Source organism: Moschus berezovskii, chromosome 15 (genome assembly GCF_049115385.1).
Source record: "Moschus berezovskii isolate FMDL1 chromosome 15, NW_MosBer_1.0, whole genome shotgun sequence".
In the NCBI taxonomy this organism is placed as follows: domain Eukaryota; kingdom Metazoa; phylum Chordata; class Mammalia; order Artiodactyla; family Moschidae; genus Moschus; species Moschus berezovskii.
The window spans coordinates 2,492,735-2,515,252 of NC_142474.1; the positions used below are offsets into that span (position 1 = coordinate 2,492,735).

Here is a 22,518-nt window from a genome sequence, read left to right on the forward strand (position 1 = left end):
AGAAAATTCCTTGAGAATCCTAGGAGTTCAAAAGCACAGGTTTAATGTAACAGCAGCAGGCATAGGGGCTGACAGACTGTCTATACAGAACTGGACGTGCAGAGCCAAGTTACAAGGGACAGGGTGTGTCAGAGGAAGGCCAGTTCTCTTTGCCAGAAGTCCTGGATTTAAGTTTGAGCTGTGCAATTAACTAACTTTGTGACCTTAGAAAGGTCAGAGTCTCTCTGAGGCACTGTTTCCTAATCTGTGAAATGGGACCATACACTTCCCCTTTCTCCCTTGCAGAGTCATATGAAGATAATGTACCTGAAAAACCCCTCAGTAGTGCAACGCAAACAGACTCTTAGGAAGGCACAATTCCAGGCTGTTCTGTATTGTTTGGATCAAAGCATTATTTCCTTGTCTACATTATTTACCTACATGGACTTCCAGTTGTTTGTAAAGATGAAATGAGTTGGCTCCCCAGGGCCTGTTCAGAACTCTGGTGGTTTAATTCTTCTCACATTTATCTAAAGTCATGTTTTTAAAAATAAGTATCTAGAAATATGCTTCCTCAGCTGTCCCGAGGTTAAAACCACCTCACTCACAGTTTATTCCTGACTGAACATTTGTTGACTGTTTTTGGACACCGTTTAATGGCCTAAGCTGAAGCGCTCTTGATAAATGGATCAAGAAGGCAGTATTTCCTCGCTAAACACATTCTCATCTGTACCCCATCTCTGGCCAAATTCTGTAGGGCTCCGGCCATGAATATGTAATGCCTCCTAGGAACATGGGCCTGCCTATCTGTGCGCCCACGCCCATCTGCTGCTCCACATGAAACTTGGAGGCAGGCCAGGCTATGGCCAAATAATGGCTGTGCCAGAATGAGTTAATCACAGGCCCTCCAGAGCAGGGGAGGGGGCCAGAGCCCCTCCAGCCTGGACCCGGGCAGGCTGCGGAGGCTGTTCTGGTGGGGCAGTAACCCTTGGGGGCAGCAGGAGCCTTTGTGAAATTACTGCAGTGTTGTGCTAATTTGGTGCCGGCTCCTTGGATGTAGGCCATGGTTACTGGTTGGCTTTTCTGAGTCTGCTTTTGGCAAGGTAGGAAAGGAGAGAAAAAAATGCTGTAAGCAAGTTTCGAAATCTTAGATCATTTCATGAATGACTCAGTGTTTCCTTTTGGAAAAGTGCAATAATTGACATTCATTAATAACTTAGCTAAAACGAAAAAAAAAAAAAAAGGTTCTAAATGTCCAGGAGCCCTTTGTGCTATCTAAGCACAACCATCCTCCAATCTTCAATTTTATAGCTTCCAGAGGAATTTCATTCACTTGATAACGTGTACTTGTTGAAAAATAAACTGTCACATACTTCCTCCTTCAGGCTTCCTGTTCTTTCTGAGAAAAGCATTGAGGTTGTCTTTTTCTTTCTTTCTTTCCTTTTTTTTCCATTTGAAAATGCAAAATATGAAGTATCAAGTAACACGTTGTACAATTTAAACTTACATTATCTTGTTTATCAGTTATACCTCAATGAACTGGGAAAAAATTTTCAAAATATAAAGCTATTACCCTTTTTTATAAGACTAATTGTATTCAGACAAGAAGAGAATAGCAAGTTCTTTATCTCTTCACAGAACGAGAAAGTCATACAGTATATTTCTTTAGTGTATAAAATAAAATATATTTCAGATATTAATTCATTTGGGCACATTTCAGTTTTAGAATAAAAAAACCCAAAACAACAAAAACCTCTCTTTCTGGCTTTCTCAACACAGAAGAAATCTGAAGTTTTAACACAGAAGACACCCATTTTTCTGGCATTAGTACTGTAGAATCCAGCTTCAGAATTATAAACCCAGAAGATGTCTCCAATGACTCATTACTGGAATAAATGTTTCTAATGTTAAAGGTATGCAAATAGAGCTTAATCTGCGAAGGAAGACTCTGCAATTCAATAAATAAGGTTGAGAATGTTACTGTGGTTACTGTGGACTCTATTTGCATACAGGCTTATCTTGTTTTTAAAGCAGTAAGAAAAAAAAAAGAGGAGGGAGAGGAAAAATCCTAACTTTCACCACATGTTCTCAAAATGTAATCTTATAATAAGGCACCACAGCTCAGGCCCCATTAACAAGCAAAAAAAAAAAGGAGAAAGTACTTAATGTAGAAAATCCTACACACGAGAAGCATTTTCTGGAATGTGGAAGGCAGACAGGGCACCAGCCTCAGGACACCTTACAGAGAAAATTCCAGCATCAAACTGTTTTTGTCACTCACGTCTGGTGGGATAGATTGGGGCTGATTCTATGACTACTCCTCAGGTGCCCTGCTCGGCCTGTGGACTCATCATTGCCAGGGTCCCTGGCTAGTTCCCCAGGCCAGAGAGAGAGGCTCCATTCCAGCAGAAGAGCAAACAGGATAAAACAGGAGACGGGCCCCAAGCTGAGTCTCAGGCAGTACAGCAAACCACAGATCTTGCCACGTTTAATGCTGTGCATTCAAGCCACAATCACTCGTCCTCATTCTGCAAGAAAAGCTCAACCTGTCCACCTTTGTCCATCTGTGAGAGCCCATGTGCGCCACTTCGTGCTCCGGAAGAAATGCGCTCGCATGCAATTCCTCTTCCATGTGCCGGTGGAAATACTGCAAGGAAACAGGCCGGGCAAAGTTCGTACTGACTCAGGAAGAGAATGGGTTTCAAGCTGCAGAACATGGCTAAGTGACTCGCACGCACGGTGGAGCAGGGCGGGCCGGGAAGAGCCGCCACCGGCAGACGCCTGGACGGCGTGCGGCGCCCACGACACACAGGCGTCCCCACGGCGCGCACCGCCCCGGGTCCGGCGCGCCGTCACCTCCAGGGCGGGTGTCCCGCCTTCCACGACGGCGTGCTGGAGAGACGCGTGCAAAACGCCCCAGGGTGGAAGCAAACACTCGTGCCGTGACGATTCACTTCACAGTCGCCCTTAGGTATTTCTGCTTTGTACAGTTAGACAGCCTGGCTTTGGGGGCGTCGTCGAGGCTGTTCCGACGGTTTACTCGCGGACAAGATGAAGCAGGGGTCGTCGTGTTAGCTGCTGTGCCCCGCTCCCCCCAGGTGTGATTCTGAAGCGGAAAGCAAGGAACAGGAGCAGTGCTAGGAATCTCAGGGCCTGAGACGCAGAGGTGGTGTGCCTGTTTGCGGAGCTTGGTGCCTGCAGATTGCAATGCAAACGTATGCATTCCTGGACTTAAAAAAATCCACAGTTTGCATTTCGTCCCATTCTAATACCTGCCTCTGAGGTCAAACTCAGAGGCACAGGGAGGGACACAGAAAAAGCCTGTCCCCCCGCCCCGTGGACTGTGTCCCCTCCTCGGAGGTCACCACTATGATCAGAGTGAAGATGTTTCCAAGGAGATAATTATCCCGCCAATTTGGTTTTCCTTGACAATGTAAATACCTCTTTGGTGGTATTTATTCCTGGATAATTTGCTCTGAAATATCTTAACACACGAAGGGAAATAAAAGTTTCCGTGGTACGACAGGCTTTACCTATTAGGGTTTTAATTCAACTCTCAGTGAAGCCCTTTTTTCCGTTTCCCTTGATCTTCTGCGCCATTCTACAGAGCAAAAGGAGTTGGAGGTGGGGTGCGGGGAGGGGGCTGTTCTGTACAGTATTTGCATTTTATAAATCTTTGTAAGAGATAGAAAACAAGGCATGAGTTAAGAAGTTAACATTTTGGACATATGAGAAAAATCATCCTTGTAAAGGATCAGGGGAAGAAAAGCAGAAAACCAAGTACTGTGCCATTTTATAGAAGCTGCCAGGAAACCCACCAATTTAGGAACCATGGTTGTTTCTGAGGGTCGTGTGTTGGATTTATGGGTGTTTTCTTCCGTTTTCAAATTTTCTATCATGAACAGTAAGTCTTTCTAATCATAAACATTCAAAAGTATCTTTTATGTATTCTATATTGTGTCTAGAATGTATCCTCTAGTATTTTCTCAGTGATATTGTAAAATTTGAGAACTCCTATATTTAAAGTATGGCAGGTGCATAGATTTAGTAACAATATTCTTCTAGTTTATTGTGGGGTTATGAGATGATGGACTGGGAGGCCTAGCGTGCTGATTCATGGAGTCGCAAAGAGTCGGACACGACTGAGCGACTGAACTGAACTGATGGTGAATAATTCTGATTCATCTCCTGTGGGCTCTACTGTCTCCAAGTTACATTTGTTCAACATATGTTACATAGACTTTCACCAGACAGATAGCATTTCAGCAGCTATCCCTGCAGTTTGGAAGTTGGTATTTTTAACACTATTCAAGATAGTCTGTATCAGGTCAATAAATAGAAATTAAACTTGAATACTGAAGATCTGGCCAGCTTTCCTTAAAGAGTTGGTCTTTACAGGAGAATGGATTACAGACACTCCATCAAATGTTCTAGATGCAAGTATAGCATCTTGGCTTGATCAACTTAATGTTTCATTTATATTGTAATATTATTTTTCAGCTGTATGCCTGTGTGTATTTAAAGTAAAAAGAACAAAAATAAGTTTTTTTGGGGGGGAATAATTTTAATTGGTTTCAAATGTTCCAATAAACTCAAACCCATATACTCTTGCTCAAGAATTTCTTTGCCAGGTTATTACATACTTGCTTGCCACATCTGTTTAGTTTTCTCTTATTTTCTTCATCTTAGGAACCATAGAAGATATTATGCAGGCTGGGTCAGAAAATGTAAATATTTTCAAAAAACTTAAACACTCAAAGTCATAGGAAAGAGTTAAAAAAAAAAAAATCAGATCTCTTCTCCTAAAAACAACTAACAGTTTAAGAATCAGAAAATAGCAAAACCAATCGTAAGCCCCTGAGAAAAAAAGAATATATATTTTTTCACATTCATGTTTAATTTTGCTGTCTTCAACTGTAGTTCCCACTGCAAACATCCCAATAAACGGCCAGTCTGTATGACTAAGGGAATACTCTGACTTATGATCCGCTGATAGGCAGAGAAATATCAACAGGCCAGGAGGCCTCCTAAGTCACTATCTGACAGTTGGTGGCACCAGCAGACGGCCCAGCTAGTTGATGAGGAGCAGTGGTTGTACCGAAACCATTGCAAGTTTTTGAAGATTATTTCAGCCCACTGAACAACTTCAGGTAGAGACCATTCACACTGGATTCTCCATGAACGGAACACAATAGAATATGGGTGAATGGTGGGTGCCCTGTGTTCCGAGTAGCAGCTTTGAACCATTACAGGTTGAAATTCCAGGGTTCCTCTGATGAATTTACAGTGTTGAGCTGCATACTTGAAAACTCAGAAAGACATAAAATCTATAGTAACTTGGAAAAGTGCCCAGAAGGGCAGAAATTACTTTTTAACACACAGAGATGGAAGGAGACAAAACTTTAGTGTGAATTTGGACATCATCTTTTTTCACAAGCAAAACTCTCAGATAAAAATAATATCCCTAAAATGATTATAAGAACAGTTTTATATCAATTTTGATTTCCTTAAAGGTGAGGCAGCTTCTTGGGTTTAGGATTCTCTTACAAAGTACTGTGTTTATAAACATTATTTTCAAGACAAAAAAAATAATAATCTATGACACCTTGATGTCTCCAAAAAGACAATATGGGACTTCCCTGGCAGTCCAGTGGTTAAGATTCCATAATTCCACTACAGGGGGCAAGGGTTTGATCCCTGGTCAGGAAACTAAGATAAAAATCATGCAAGCCGTGTGGCGTGGCCAAAAAAAAAAGACAGCGTGATAGTCTTTCATGCCCCACACTGGTGTCTTGTGATGTAAGGGGGAGAACCAGATCAAGCTGCAGCTCTTACGTGATCCAAGAACCAAAAGCCCAAAGTCTTATTTAATTGACGCCCGTGTCCTTGACTCTCAACTCAACTTGATGTTATGGTTATTTGAAACACATGAATTTTAAAAAATAGTTTTCATCATGATTATCATATAGTGTTAGAAGTAATTCATTACTCTCTGAGGCCAGAAACAAAAGCTTTCATTCTTTAGACCCAATCAAAGGTTAGTTTACCCACTGAATAGCCTCAGACATTCTCAGATGCTGGAAGATGCCTTCAGAAGAAATCAAACTCCTAAGTAGGCCTCCTTTGCTCCCTTTTAGACCCTGAGCAGGCAGGTTTGCATGAAGGCGATCGCCTGCTTTATTTTGGATTCTAAGACTGTGAGCTTTTCTTATGTGTCTTCTTACTTACAGCTGAGGTACTTAATTAAAATGAAATATAAATCTATTAAACTGGTGGGCAAGGAGAAGTCTTTGAAAAGATGCAGTTTAGGAAAGAGAGGTCTGAAAGAGAAAAATGGAATACGATGTCATAGAGCAGATTTAGTTTCCTTCAAAGTGCAAAGTAATGTTTTCCAAATAGTTTTTTAAGTGTCTGTCAAATCTGTCAATTACCTGCTTAAGGTTACTTCCCACTTCTTCAAGATCTCTGAAGTTCAAAGTAAATAATTGTTACAACAGTTAAATCCAGTATTTACAAGGAGACTATTTCCTGAGATTTTGACATTTCAATTAAGATTGCAATAGTGTTACCCCTGCCTTTTCAAAGATGATCAAATATATCACATTGGATAACCGTGTAATCTTGTTTGGAACCCTCTCTCATGCTCTTGCCCCCAGTAAGAGATCTGCTAGAGAACTTTAATACAAATCAGAAACTTAATTTAAGTAAACGGTACTAAAAGAGAAACTTCTGGCTCAGTACTTTGAATCTTTGGACTATTAATAACCAAGAGAACTGTGTTTTCAAGCTGGTGTGTCGTTCATCTCTTCTGCTCCCAGCTTTGATCTCAGTATTTACAGAGTGCCTGTGAAGTCTGGAAACAAAGAAGGAAATGCTTCTTAATACCATCTTGAACCCTCTTCAATCTGCAAAAAAATAAGAATACAACAGAATAGACTGATAGAGTGGTACAATCAAATAACAAAGCAAAAGACAGTAAGTAAATTAAATAAAGTAAAAGAAATAACACTATCTATGTTTCCAAACTCTACAGAAATCCTCCCTGTGAACTGGTGGGGTGTGTTGAGCCATGAGTAGCCTGGTGAAATGGGAAACTCCACTGCAGGAAGTGGTGCTTTTCTGATGCTGCTAATTAAGGAATGTGGAACCCTTCCTTCTGAGTCAGCTTGGCGGTATGTGGAACTCTGGGCTTCTTGCTGCTTACATGACTATTGCATGAAACGTTGGAAATAAAACCAGAATATCTTGCCACTTAACACTTAAGAGGCAGGAGATGGTGTGTGTGTGTGTGTTTAAATGGCTCCTAATCTTAAAAATGGTTCGGTGCAGCTGGCCTTGTTATCAGCTGATCATATTTACAGCCAGTGGTACAGGCCACAGAGAGGAACTGGACCATTTATGGGGTCGCATTTTAAGGTGCCTAGGCTTATCGGAGTATTCTGACGATTCACGACTACTGCACAGCAATAAAGACATCTCTGTGGGACTGTCAACTCTTTGTAATTCCTTTTTGGTAAGATAGATGTTAATTTGTTTTTTTCCAAACGTAATACAGGCATATAAGAGAAAAATAATTTGAGAAAAAGAGGAGGTAGGAAAAGGTCCTGCATAACCTGTGATCAAAAAATAACCATTAAAAAATGTGTAACAGAGAAATTTTCCGAAAAATTTTTTGATGTGTGCCATTTTAAAAGTCTTTTAATTTACTGCAATAGTGCTTCTGTTTTATATTTTGTGTTTTTGGCAACAAGGCCTGTGGGATCTTAGTTCCCCGACCAGGGATTGAATGTGTACCCCCTGCACTGGAAGGCAAGGTCTCAACCACTGGACTGCCAGGGAAACACCAAGAAATTTGAAATGAATAGAACAATAGAATCAGTTCTGCAGTTTCAAGATGTGAACCACATTTGCTTCAGTTCTCTCCTACTTGAAGTTTGCTAAAGCATTATACATTTCAACATACCATGCCATCCTCCTCCTGTGCTCTTCAATATGTCTCTAAAAAAGTGTACTTTTTTTCTAGTAACTCCAAATGTCATCACCGCAGCAAACGACTGAGCAGAGAGCCCTGGCCGTCACACAGTGTGCATCCGTGCCCAGGCTTCCGAGAAGAAAACCAGTTTTAACAGTTTCATGTGTTCCTAGGTGCTACTTGCTTCCTAAGAAAAAGAGTTTATGAAAAATATAATTTTGCACCTTGATTTTTTTCCATTTGCTATTTTAACTATTTCCCAATGGCATTATTTTTCAAAACTTTCTGATTTCAAAATGGCTATGTGCAGAAGTGGGGCATGATTTGGATGATTAGCTATTCCTGTGTGTCTCCACGTGGGCGTGGAGAGAGAGAGAGTGTGTGTGTATTGTTCCTCTCCTTATAGTAAATCTTGTTGCCATGAATGTCTTTGTTCATGACACCTTTTCCTTGATCGGGCTATTTCCTTTGGTTTGATTTTGGGAGTGTTACTATGCACCCAAATGTATGAACATTTGTAAGACCCTTGACTGTGTCACTAGGTTGTTTACAAAAGGACTGTACCAATTTACACTTCCACTCACAAAGGATGAGAGAGTTTCTATTAAAGTGTTTAAAGGCAATGCTTTTCCGAGCTCTTATAAATCATTGGCTCGGGCTGACTCGTGTGTCATATGGTCAGAGCCATCTCAAAATAAATAAATACACATTTTCTATAGCCATAAAAAGCTGGCATGCGCAGACTGCCAAACAAGCACAAACTAACTTTGATTAAACGAGGAAACCGGGCTGCTTGTTGAAAATGTGGTAATGAGATAGTCTCTACCCGGCCGGGAAGCCAGTCGTGGAGGGGGAGGGGCGCCCTGCATTTCTTCCTGCCTCTACCCATCCTGGAGAAGGCAGAAAAGAACAGGTCAGCGATCTTTACGGTTTTTTTTTTTTTTTTTTAAGCTGAGTGTTATTATTTGTTTCCATATGGCTGAGGGGATGATGCAAAAATACGATTGAAATCGGGTTGGAAACTAGCAGAAAACTTCTGGTGGCAGGCGCTTCCTGTAAACGCAGCCCCATGGTACCGGGTAACAGAGGATTAAGGCAGAGCCATTTTAGCTTGGAGTCCAAATTCTACTTTGTTTCCTCGGGGACACGTTGTTCTTATTCCTTGACTTCATCAGACACAAGTGCTTGAGAAACTTGTTTATTTCTGTTTGCAGCGTTATTTAAAGGACATAGCATAGTAGTTACAAATCGTTATAGAAAATTCAATTGTATTAGTTTGGAGAAATTTATGTGTCAGATTTTTAAATTTAAACAGGGAAGAAAGAAAGGCTATATCATTTCTGTTGTGTTTATGGGGGAGGAAAAAAAAGAGAAAAGGAACTTGATAAGAAAATAGTTAGCAAGGTAGTCTTTAAGAGCATCTGAATCTTTCATTCTTTGCTTTTTCTTTTCTTTCTTTTTGTAAAAGTTCAGGAAAGATGGTCCTATTTTCCTCATTTGCTTTTACACTGTTTTCATCCCACTCGCTGAAGCCACAAGTGGGAACAAAACATAATCTCCTAAAATATTTTTAAGAGGACACGCAGGTTTGGTATTTGTAAAAATATGTCAACAAAATGTGCTAACCACATTTGAAAAAAAAAAGTTGTCAAAGAGGCCAAGAGGATTAGTTCAGTTGAAGGGCTGATTAGGACAGGGAGAAGGATGGCTCATGTCATTCTGGCTGACGTTTACTGAGTTACTTTTAAGGTTTTTAAGGTCCCATTGCCATCAGCTCCTTTAAGCCTTAAAGGTATCCGGTGCACTGGGGACTCATTATTCCCATTTTACAGATGAGACAGGGAGGCTAAGTCGTGGGGCTGAGGTGTCTGGGCAATGGAGTGAGGATGTGGATCCAGGAAGGCTCTGGGGACTGCATTTGATTCAGTTCCGGTTTCTGGGGGAAACTTGCTGTGTTAGTGCCCGGAGCTGCTTAAAGTGAAGTGGTGAAGGAGCTGGGGCGGGATTAACCAGCTCCAGAGGTTTAGGGCAGCTGTCTGATCTCTCGTCTAGACTCAGGGATTTTTTTGGTCGCTCTGTGCCTCTCTAGGGTGTGGCTCTGGCCCTAATCTCCTCTCCAGCATTTCCCCCCTCCCCGTCCCAGTGTCCTGCTGGCGGGCGTGGCCTGAGAGGGCGCACCTACAGTCTGAAGCCTGCTGTTCGCATCCTTTCCCGCTGCCCCTCACCTCCCACCTCGTCCTTCACGGGGCTTCCTTGACTTTCCGCTGGGGGAAGATAACCAGGGGACGCTGAGTGGCAGGTTGTCTCTGAAGCTCGGAGAGATCGCCCAGATTAAGGTATCCTTCTGGTTTTTCAAAGGATTTCACTTGCTTGGTCGATGTTGGGTGGACTAGAAGATGACTGAAAGCGACTCAGTTCTGGAGAGAGCAGTCTAGGTCCAAATCCTTTTCTCTCCCTCACCTGCTATAAACACACTCGCTTCTCTAACCCATGGAAAAGCACCGTAGCAGGGTCCTGCAGTGGCTGAGCTTCTGTGGCCGTAGGCGATAAACTTTATAAAATTCAGTTCAGTCCAGTTCAGTGGCTCAATCGTGTCCGACTCTTTGCGACCCCATGGACTGTAGCCCGCCAGGTTGCTCTGTCCATGGGATTTCCAAGGCAAGAATACTGGAGTGGGTAGCCATTACCTCCTCCAGGGGTCTTCCTGACCCAGGGATCCAACCTGCTTCTTCTGTGTTGGTGGCGGGTGGGTTCTTTATCGCTGAGCCACCTGGGAAGCCCGCCATGTGACAAATTGTCTCAAAAGCTTTTTACAGGAGAGGATTTGTTCATTTCTCTTAAATACGCTTGTCAGTGGGTATTCTTACCTCCATCTGTAAAATGGGGAGAAGAGGCAAAGAAAGTTCAAATGAGGTGACAGGCTGCACAGCTGGGTAGTGCAGAGTCTTGGTGTGAACCCAGCTTCGTGAGCTCAGCCCTTTAACCACCATCCACGTGACCTCAAGAGTTGCAGGTTTCTAATCTGGGTGACGGGCTTCCCTGGTGGCTCAGAGGTTAAAGCGTCTGCCTCCAATGCGGGAGACCCGGGTTCTATCCCTGGGTCGGGAAGATCCCCTGGAGAAGGAAATGGTAATGCACTCCAGTATTCTTGCCTGAAGAATCCCATGGACAGAGAAGCCTGGTAGGCTACAGTCCACGGGGTCGCAAAGAGTCGGACACAACTGAGCGACTAAACAGAACAGAATCCGGGTGACGGGGCACTAAGTTGGCCTGGGCATCCAAAAGTGGTGCGTACAGTATGCGTCCTGGGACTATGGTCCGTGCGCCATCAGCGATCCTTATCGTTATCCTCTGTTCTCCTAAGGCCAAGGTCAACAATTTAGGATAAGAAAGAATGGCATGTGACAGCGTGGGCTTTGGAATTAAATCGGGCTGGAATTTCACTTTATTCTTGTTGAACCTCAAGGAAGGTAGAGACGCTAGTCAGTCAGAAAGCAAACCTCTGATGGCTCCAGTTTCCTCATCCGGCAAATGAATTTAAATATACTTAATTTATATATAAATATAAATTCATGTATAATTACATAAATATTGATAGGTTATCAGGAGAACTCAGTAACAGCCTGACTGGGTGCATTAGGTGTAGAGTTAAGACTGGTGCCTAGCAGGGGCTCAATAAATTGTTCTGTTTTTCCTGTCTTCTTATCCTTGTTATTTCTTCTATTACTATCGTTGTTATCAAAGTTGCCTGAACACACAAATGTCTGGGTGCTTTTGGCAAAGGAGACTATCTGCTTGACTATTTTAGGAGTGTTCTTAAATTTACCGTCTCTTTAATAAGCTTCTTAATACCCCTGCTCAGGCACATTCAGATAAAATCCTATCTTCTCAAAACCCCAAAGGCCCCAGGCAACTGATACCATCACCACCATTCTCATTTTCTGATTTGTCTCTTTCTACTCCACACCAGCCACTCCGCTACCATGCTGGCCTCCTTGGTTGCTCCTTGAATCACTGGATTAAATACCCTTTATAATCACTGGATTAAATACCCTTTAAGGTATTTGCTGGGCCAACCTTTTAACTCTTTCCCCAGGAGTCTGCATGGCTCCCACTGTCACCCTGTTCAGATCTTTACTCAGATGCCTGCCCCTATGAAGTCATCCCGGACTATCTTATTGAACACCCCCTCCCCCCTTCATGTCTTGACCGCTTCTCCCCTTATTTTTCTCTACCCCACAAGGCACGTGGGGGCTTAATTCCCTGCCCAGGAATCAAATTCGCATCCCTGCATTGGCAGTGAAGAGCCTTAACCACTGGACCGCCAGGGGAGTCCAGGCACTTAATGGAACACATTAGAATATTAAATGCTAACTCTAGGACGATAGGCATTTTGACTGGTTTGCTTTCTAGCTGCATTCCTAGCACCTGGAACAGTGCCTAGTACACAGTAGGTGCTTAATAAATGTTTGTTGAGCAGGAGAGAAAATGCATGAGTGAATGCATGTTTATTTAGTTAAATAGTACAGCTAAGAGCACATTCTTTTAATTAAATGTGTGATGTGCTAAGTTGCTTCATTCGTGTCTGACTCTTTGCCACCCTATGGAGTCAGGCTCCTCTCTGCATGGGCTTTTCCAGGCAAGAATACTGGAGTGGGTTGCCATTTCCTTTTCCAGTGTTTAATTAAATAGAACAGCTAAATATTGAGCCACTTCCTGTGTGCCAGCAACTGCGACATGGAGGAAACCGACCTTCCCTTCAAGGGGCCTGCAGTTTACACAGGTGGGCTCAGCCTGGTCCAGCCAGTGTCACAAAGGAGGGGCTGAAGGGTGACTGAACAAAGAGGGTGGGGGCCTCTGGAGTGGCCTTGGGGGGCGGGCAGGGGGGCTGCGTGGGGCCTTGTGCACACAGATGGCACGTGCATTTGGAGACATTCAGGCTGGTGGCGGGACAGGCCGGCGGGTCAGCAGAGAGTGCCGCACCTCCTGTTCATGAAAAGGCAGCAGGTGGGGCTGCCAAGCATTTTATTGCCTGTTTTTTTTCCAATTTCTGAGGTTATTCCACACCGTTTGGAATTTCTTGTTAGTAGGCATATATGTATGCTTTACACGTAAAGAGATTAAAATTTTAGCTATCACCAAAGTGTCCCGGATCCTTGCCCATTTTTGAGAATTAGCCAAATTTGGTGTATTTGCATATATATGTATTTATTTATTGAGATATAATGACATGTAACATTGTATTAGTTTCCGGTGGGACAAGATAACAATTTGGTTATTTATGTATATTGAGAAATGATCAGCATGGATATATCTTATGTGTGTGTTCATAAATATATTTACATTGAAGTGAAGTGAAGTGAAGCCGCTCAGTCATGTCCGACTCTTTGCGACTCTGTGGACTGTAGCCCGCCAGGCTCCTCTGTCCATGGGATTCTCCAGGCAAGAATACTGGAGTGGGCTGCCATTTCCTTCTCCAATATTTACATTACACACACACAAATATACATCCCTGGTGGCTCAGAGGTTAAAGCGTCTGCCTCCAATGCGGGAGACCCGGGTTCGATCCCTGGGTCGGGAAGATCCCCTGGAGAAGGAAACGGTAACCCACTCCAGTATTCTTGCCTGGAGAATCCCATGGACGGAGAAGCCTGGTAGGCTACAGTCCACGGGGTCGCAAAGAGTCGGACACGACTGAGCGACGGAACGGATACATATACACATGTGTACATATACATAATGTAATACATATATATAAGTGTACATTATTAAATATATACTGTATATGTAAATGTGTGTATTTCAGTTCAGTTCAGTTCAGTCGCTCAGTCGTGTCCGACTCTCCGCGACCCCATGAATCACAGCACGCTAGGCCTCCCTGTCCATCACCAACTCCTGGAGTACACTCAAACTCATGTCCACGTATATGTAAATATAAATATACATGTTTCTGTAATACACACATACAATATACGTGTATTTCCTTTGGAAAATACATTACTGTGTATATGTTTTTTAAAAAAGTATGGCATTACTTTTTGCAACTTTTTAAAAAAAATTTATTTTTTAATTGAAGAATAGTTGCTGCACAGAATTTTGTGGTTTTCTGTCAAACATCAACATAACTCAGCCATAGGTAGCAGATTTGTTCTTTTTTTTTTTTTCAGATTTGTTCTTTTATTCCACCGTGTCTTGGTGATCTAGCCATACTAACTTCATTCTTTCCAGCTGCTATCTACGTTCTTCAGTTTGGATATAGCACGATGTATGCAGCCATTTTCCTTTCGATGAACACATAGGTTGTTTCCAGTTTTTCACTCATAAACAATACTGCAGTGAACATCCTTGTGCATGCTTCTTTATGTAACTGAGGGATTATTTCTCTACAGTAGGTATTCTAATTACATGCTTTTCTGCTTATGTCTTAATTTGTTTACAATTTCTCCTGTTAAAATATAAGCTCCACAAGGGTAGGAATCCAGTCCGTTTTGTGTCTCACTGCTTAAGTACTATCTAGCTAAGTGCCTGGGATGGAGGAGTGCTCCCATATAAATACTTCTGGAATGCATCTGGCCGAAAGGTTGGCTGGGGCCATGTGTAGTTTTGTTCCCTGAGAGAGGGAACTATGGTTTATTTTGGTAAGACTGGAGATTTTACTGAATCTCCACTGCACAGGGCAGTGGCAGGGGGGTTATTTGTGGGGTTCAGGAAACAGTAATCTGGGCTAAGAAGACAGGGACAAGAGGATCGGTTATGAGACTGTTACACAGGTCAGAATGAAACAAGAACCGAGGGCTGTGGAAATAAAAATGGAAAAGGGTGCATTTGAGAGATTCTGAGATGGTAGGAGCTGTAAGACTTGTGAACTGATCAGCTCTGACAGGGTAAAAGGGAGGCATGAAGTCTGAGACTTCATCTTACAAACATATACTGCCTCCCAGCTCCGAGAAAAGCACTCTGCTAATTGCTGTTGGGACATGATTTGCATGATCTTTCCTCCTTACCTTCAGTATCTTCACAGGAGACTTGAAGACTGTTAGGGAAGCTACACCGGGACAGGGAACGCCAAGGAGTGACTGCGGTGGGAGGGGAGCAGCCCGGGGGCAGCCAGCGAAAGGAGGCCAGTCCAGAACGGGGGAGGGGAGGCTGGCTGGGCGAGGAGGTTTCAACCTTGCCCCAGAGCCGTGCAGGGCTGACTGTTCAGGAAATAAGTGTCAACAGTGTGCATCAGGGTTCATTTTTAGAAGAGCTTTAGGCTGGTGACAGAGCTGGGTTTGACGTTGGCTTCAAATCTGGAAGATGGGGAATCAGACTGTCAGCTGTGTGACCTGAGGCAGCCTGCTCACGGCTCCCGAGCCTCGGTTTCCTCTTTTTTAAAAGAGAGGCATAAGATGGTTAAGTAATAAGGACTTACATACATACAGGGAACTCTGCTCAGTGTTATGTGAAAATAAAATTTTATTTTTATAAATAGAGCATCTATCTGAGAATAATATAAAAAAAGGCAGTGGGGAAGAAAGGAAAGGCAGTACTAACTCAAGGGGTGACGACTGATCAGATTACAGCTGGTGCCAGGTGTGGTGATCAGGGAGGCAGGGCTGATTCTGAGCTCCTACCCTCAAGGGGAGGAGAATGTGGTCTTGAAGTAAGAGGATTGTCACTTCTTCGCTTTTTGCCAGGCTTCTTTGTTTAAGTGGGATGAGATCCTTCGGGAGATAATCTCTCGAGGAAGAAGAGGAAGAAACACTTGAAGTTCGATAGTTCTTTCGGTCTTTTTTTTTTTTGGTGACAGACTAGTGCTCTTAGAACAAAGTCCAAAGTCTTCAGAGGGCCCACTAGGCCTTACCAGAAATTCTGTCTGTCTTCTCAGAGACATTGGGATTTCGGGGCAGGGCCCGGATATGATCAGATTTGACTTTTTTAAAAAATATTTATTTATTTATTTGGCTGTGTTGGGTCTTGTTGCGGTGTGCCAACTGTTTGTTGCAGTATGCGGGATTTAGTTCCCAGACCAGGGATTGAACCTGGGCCCCCTGCGCTGGGAGCATGGCGTCTTAGTCACTGGACCACCAGGGAAGTCCCCAGATTGGACTTTTGAATCGTAAGGAGTTTGGGGTGTGGCAGAGATGTGCTTGTTGGCATCCACTTCCCTCACAGGTGCTTCCCCGGCAGTGGGGAGAACGCCTGGCTCCCAGTCAGTAGGTGTGCCATCGTCTGAATCCCGGTGAGACGTCTGTGCTGAGCTCGACACGAGGACGGCCGTCTCACTGTGTTACCAGTAGAATATAAGGAGGCAGTAGCTGGCGAGCCCTGGCACCCAGCATTCGCCTCGGTCTGCGTCTAGTATTTAGTGAACATCCGCCGTGTGCTGGTACTACACAGCCTATAGCAGTACATCCACAGGGTCCCGGGGATATGCCACCAGGTGCTGGGGGGAGGCCCTGCTGGTGTCTGCACAGGAAAAGTAGGCCATTGTGATGAAGGACACTGGGGTGAGGGGGAGGGGAGAGAGGCGCAGAGGGGAGACCCAGGCGGGACACCCCACTATGAGGGAGGCTCTGTGGATGAGGACAGAGGCCCTAGAGGCAGGTGCTGAATTTAGACACCTGGCTCTGCTGCTTATTACCAGCTATTTAATCGCTTGGTGCCCAGGTTCTTTGTCTATAAAAATGGAAAAACACAGGCCCTGCCTTGCAGGATTGTTAGGTGGATCAAATGAGTTACAAAGTGAAAAGCACACGTGAACCCAGTTAACGTTAGTGCTTCTCGGCAAGTTGGCCCATTTCTGGGATGGAAGCTCTTTAAGTCTTGGTGGTTTAGTCCACACAGCCCATCCCAAGGCAGAGACATGCAGGAAGCTCTGCTGGAAGTTAGTTTGGACAAGTCCCCATTTTGATGGAGTTAACAGTCTGATTCAGACCGAAAACATAAAAGAAAATTCATAACCAACCAACTATATAAACCATTTACTACACCGATCATCTCATCCAAACCAGAGAAAAGTGAGTTCAGAGCCTCTGAATGCTCTTCTAGCAAAGTACAGGACCTGTTGGGTTTCAGGTCAAATGGACATTAATTTAAGCAAACTCCGGGAGATAGTGGAGGCCAGAGGACCCTGGTGCCACAGTGCATGGGGTTGCAAAGAGTAGGACAGGACTTAGCGACCGAACAACAACAAAAGGTCATCAAGGGGGCTGTGTTTTGAGACTATTCACAGTTGAGTCCAGACAAAAGCGGAGCCCCCTGCCGAGTTGATATTCGGTAGGCAACCCACTCCAGCATTCTTGCCTGGAGAATCCCAGGGACGGGGAACCTGGTGGGCTGCCGTCTATGGGGTCGCACAGAGTTGGACACGACTAAAGCGACTTAGCAGCAGCAGCAGCAGCAGCAGTCAAGACAAGAGTTATGGTAACAATCCTTTGCTGTTATAGGTTCCCTCTGGTATGACACAGGGCAACCCAACCATCCAACTAGGCAGGTTTGAATTGAGATTAGAAGCCCCCTTGTACGTATGAGGAAACAGCCCAGACCCCTGTGAGTGGCCTAAACACTCAAACTTCAGGTCCCTTTTGGCTGGATCTCACTGCGGCTGAGTTCTGCTGTTCAGTCGCCGAGTCCTGTCCCACTCTTTGAGACCCCATGGACTGCAGCACGCCAGGCTCCCCTGTTTTTCACGGTTTCCTGGAGTTTGTTCAAACTCACGTCCATTGAGTAGGTGATACCTTCCAACCATTTCATCCTCTGTCGTCCCCTTTTCCTCCTGCCCTCAATCTTTCCCATCATCAGGGTTTTTTCCAATGAGTCATCTCTTTGAATCATTAGAGTTCTGTACATTAATGTTATTTCTATATTCATTTGTCTGGAATGCATTTATTGATTGCTGCTGTAGACAGACATCATACTAATACTTAGATGTCAGCAGAGAACAAATCACAGTGTCATGTATTTTTATGGAGTTTAGGCTCTAGTGGGAAGGGGCGTGGAAGGAATACTTGCTATAATGGTGAGTATGAGGGCATTGGTTTGAGCTGGGGGGCTCCTGTCAGGGATGCGTGATCCAGTGTCGGGGTCAGTAGCTGACCCATCTCGCTACCGGATCTTTCTTCTCCATCTGCATTCCCTTCCCGGAGAGCCTCATGCGCTTCTGTGGTCTTACAGATCCGTTAGTGGTGGGGGATTGTGGGAGAAGGTCTGAGAGTTGAAATCCAGAAATAATTTCTGGACATCTAAATGGAGCTGGAGTAGACAGCTGGAAATATATTTTGGGGTTTGAGGGGAGAAGTCTGGGTGGGAAATATACAAATTTAGGCGTCTTGTAGATGGTATTTTGAGCCATTGGAGAGGATGAAATACTTGGAGAATGAGTAGGAAAAAGACCAGGCTCCCGCGCTGGACCCTGGAGCGCTTCAGAATCCTCAGTCAGGGGGACAGAGCTAGCGAGCCCATGGAGAAGGAGCCGCCAGTGAAGACGTGGCCATCAGGAGGACAGGCGGTGCCCCGAATCAGAGGGGCAGGTGTTTCGAGGTAGGGCTTGACTTTGTCAAGGGCTGCAGATGAGATAAGATAAAGTGAGAGAGCAGAGAGCTGACCATCTTTGATCTGCTACCAGGTTCAAAAACCAGGCCTTGTGACTTCCCTGGTAGTCCAGTGGTTAGGACTCTGCATTTCCACTGCAGGGGGCACGAGTTCGATCCCTGGTTCAGGAACTAAGATCCTGCATGCTACCCAGTGCCAGCAACACCCCCCCTCCCAAAAGCCAGTCCTTGCCTCTGTCTTATTATTTCCTTGCTTCCCTGTTCTCACTTGCTGGGCCCCTTGCAGTGACCTCCCCAGGGCAGCCTATCCTCTGCCCTAAGCCTTTTCACCTTCTGCACCTCATCTTAGAAAGCTTTCCTGGCGGAGTCTGCTCCTTAAGGAGCCCCAGTCCAAAAAACAGCAGGCTCTTCCCATCTCCACGGACCCTGTGTTGTCTCCCTCCCTCTAGAAAACAAGCTCCAAAGGGGGCAAGAGCTTCATTTGCTTTGTTTACTGTAAGCTCTGGCTCCGGTGCCTACAACAGTGCCAAGCCCACCAGAGTTTGGGCTTACAAGCTTCATGCAGTGTCTCAATTCTCTCGTCTTATATAAACATAAATATTTATATAAATAATGATATTATTATTCAGTTCTTCCGGTTTTACTGAGCTATGATTACCGGATGTGCTCAGGCGCACAGTTGTGTCTGACCCTTTGCAACCCCATGGACCGTAGCTCTCCAGGCTCCTCTGTCCATGGAATTCTCCAGGCAAGAATACTGGAGTGGGATGCTTTTCCTTCTCCAGAGGATCCTCCTGACCCAGGGGTCGAACCTGCGCCTCTTGCATTGGCAGGAAGGTTTCTATTTTTTACCACTGAACCACTCAGGAAGCCCAAATGATTACCCTTATAGCATTGTATAAGCCTAAATTGTACAATATAGTAATTTGATATATGTACATATTTCAGAAATGATGACCACAATAAGTTTAATTAACATGTACCATTTCACATAGTTACAAATATTTTTTCCTTGTGATGAGAAAGGTCTGCTTCTACAAGAATATAGCCAACATCTCAAAACTTTAAATGGAGTGGACATGACAGTGACACACATACACACACAGCCTATAAAAATGCTGAATCACTATGCTGTATACCTGAAAGTGACATAATTGTAAATATAATTGTAAATCAATTATACTTTTTTGGGGGAGGGTCTTAGTTCCCCAACCAGGGATTGAACCCTGGGCCACTGCAGTGAAAGCTCTGGCTCCTAAGCACTGGACTGCCAGGGAATTCCTTAACTACACTTCAATTAAAAAAAAAATTTTTTTTTTTTTTTAAAGATTTACTTTCCCCTCTCTCCCCCCATCACACCATTTTATGGATCAGGAATGGAAACCCATGGAGATGAAATAGTATTCTAGGATTAATGCAACTAAACAGCAATATTTGAGCCCAAGATTGGATTACTGGAGAGAAGACATTCCAACATCTTGCCACAGCTCCCTGCCCAGAGTTTAAACCTCTCAGGAGGAACAGAAGCTGATTTTTTGAAAGGCTCGGGATAGAGAACCAGGCGAAGGGAACCACAGGGCTGGAGACTCTGGGTCAGAGAGAAGGCTGAAGCTTAGAGCTCTGAGTGACGGGCTTGCCAAGACTTGAGGCTGGAGAGTCAGGCAGGGCCCAGATCGGCAGGGCTGGCAGGCAGGCCCTGGAGTTTGTTCTTTTTTCCTGAGGCAATAGGAAGCCATTAAGCAGGGTGGTGACACCATCTGATTTACACTGTAAGAAGATCTCTTGGGCTATGGGTGGAGAACGTAGTGAGGCAAACCTAGAAAGGGAGAAGTTTGCAGACGCCTTGGTATACTGGCAGGAGGGAGAACTCACGGTGCTGTGGGGTAGCCTTGTGTTGGAGATGAAGGTCAGTAGGCAGGTTCGAGATAGATTGAGATAGAAGCTACAGGCCCTGCTGATGGATAAAGGAGGTGTGTGTGTGTGTGGGTGGGGGGGATGGAGATGAAACACCACAGTTAAGTGGCAGATAGAAGATGGTTCCCTGTTTTGAGATGATGATGAAAACTGGGTTTCAGGACACGCCACTCACCTTGCTCTCCTATCGTCAGCCCCTCCTCACCCCACGGGTCCCCATCTAGAATATTCGATGAGAACAAATGCTTTAAATAGGTGCTCCAAATGTTATGTGACCCATGTAGTTTATCTTTCTTCTAGTTTTATTGTGATATATTCAACGCACGGCATTGTGTAAGGTTAAGGTCTATAGCGTAATGGTTGACTTAAAAAAACAATCATGAAGTGATCATAGTAAGTTTAGTGAACATTCCCCACCCAGGCATGGAACCCGGGTCTCCCTCATTGTAAGCAGACACTTTACGGTCTGAGCCACCAGGGAAGTCCTTCTCATACCGACACACACATACAAATTTTCTCTTATGATGAGTACTCAGGATTTACTGTTTCGCTTTCATAGATAACATTAACTACATCAGTCATGTTAATTAGATCAATCGTGTTAATTAGATCAATCATGGTGCAGACTACATCCCTAGTACTTGTTCATATATATATGTTAATACGTATATTTGAGGTATAGTTGATGCACAGTATGACATGTTTCAGGTATACACAGTGTCCATTTACGGTGGTTGGAGAATACTGGCTCTGTTCCCTGACTTCTGCACTGCACCCTTGCAGCTTGTTTACTTCCCTGCGGAGGAGTTTGCAGCCTTCAGCGTCCTCCCCCGCCCGCCCCTCCCCCCTCCCCGTCCCGCACTGATAACCACCAGTTTGTTGTCTATATCTGAGTGTTTCTTTTTTTGCTATATCCTCTAGTTTGTTTTATTTGTGACCCGTGTAATTTGTCAAGAAAGTTTAATTGACACTTTTGAGTGGAGACCTCCTTGGACCAATCGGGCAGGATCGTGGAGCGGGGTGTGAATAAGTTGTGCTTGTAGGGTGGGGGAGGGTCCTCAGCCAAGTTACCAGTCATGATTGGTTAGTCAAGTCGGGATTGCATCTAAACCTCTATTTACACTGAGCCTTATTCTTGGCTCCTCCCTTTTTTGGTTTGCTTATAAAAACCAGCAATCGCATCTCTTCCAGTATCGTTCCGAGTCAGGTGGACGGGCCAACTCAGGGAGAGAGAGGCCCCCCTGGTTCCAGACCCTGTCTACCCTTCTCAAAGGTAATTTCTGCTATTTGTTTTCTATCATGTACTGTTGTGAGGTTTTACAGGGCATTTAAAATTGTGAGATGACTGAAGGGGATCAAGAAACTTCATAGAAAAGAGAAGTTTCGTGTTCCCTGGAGTGGTTGGTGATCCCTACTTCCTTTAGTGTATTCAGTCTTGTTAAAAGAGCTGCCCCGGCTTCCTTCTCAAATGTCCCTTGTAGTTTGCAGAGCTGGCAAGGGTTTGCCTAGCTTTTTCATTTTCTTTTCCTGCTAACTCCTCACTGCAGTTTTTCAGGTTTTCCTGCTCTGAACACTGAATTCTTTTAAGTCTGTCTTGGCACCGTTTCAGCCCCTGGATTTACATACAGTTTCCAAATCGCTTCTCCATAATAGTTCCACAGTAAAACAAATACTTGCGAAAGTAAGAAGATAGTACCGGCATTCTCTTCTTCTCATTAAGGCTAACTCTCAAATGGTGATTCCAATGGATGTTAAACATAGCAAATCAGAAGAGGTTTGGTTTTGTTTTGTTAGAAAGCTGAGGATGCGGTGGCAGGCAGGAGGAGCTGGAGAGAAAATCAGAAGTTAGCTAAAGGCAGACGGTTCCTATCACGAGGATTAGATCAGAGATAATGGTGCGATTTTATAAGCATACACTGGGAAACAGATCTTAAGGAAGGCTGGTCCGTTTGGATAATTGTGAAAAATGAGGTGTAGCTGATGTGTGTGGCATTAAGAAGGGGTGAAGTGGGGTCTTTCCCTCTCTCCCCGAATAGCGTGTGAGCAGGAGCATCAGCTCACATTGGAAGGGACATTACTGGCTCCATTGTTTGTGTCGCCTGCGTCTCTGCAGCACCT

General features: G+C 44.3%; 1 protein-coding gene across 2 annotated transcripts in view; it reads left to right on the forward strand.

Moving 5' to 3' along the window:
• The first annotated feature begins 8,747 nt into the window (after positions 1-8,747).
• Positions 8,748-22,518, forward strand: part of ZNF217 (zinc finger protein 217) — a 39,173-nt gene continuing 25,402 nt past the window's right edge. Inside the window, exon 1 of one of the 2 annotated variants that reach the window (XM_088843618.1) lies at positions 8,748-8,864. The gene's annotated coding sequence lies outside the window, so the exon portion shown is untranslated. Of the gene's footprint in view, positions 8,865-21,570; positions 21,674-22,518 lie in introns of those variants that run through there. The other variant, XM_088843617.1, reaches the window with a different exon arrangement.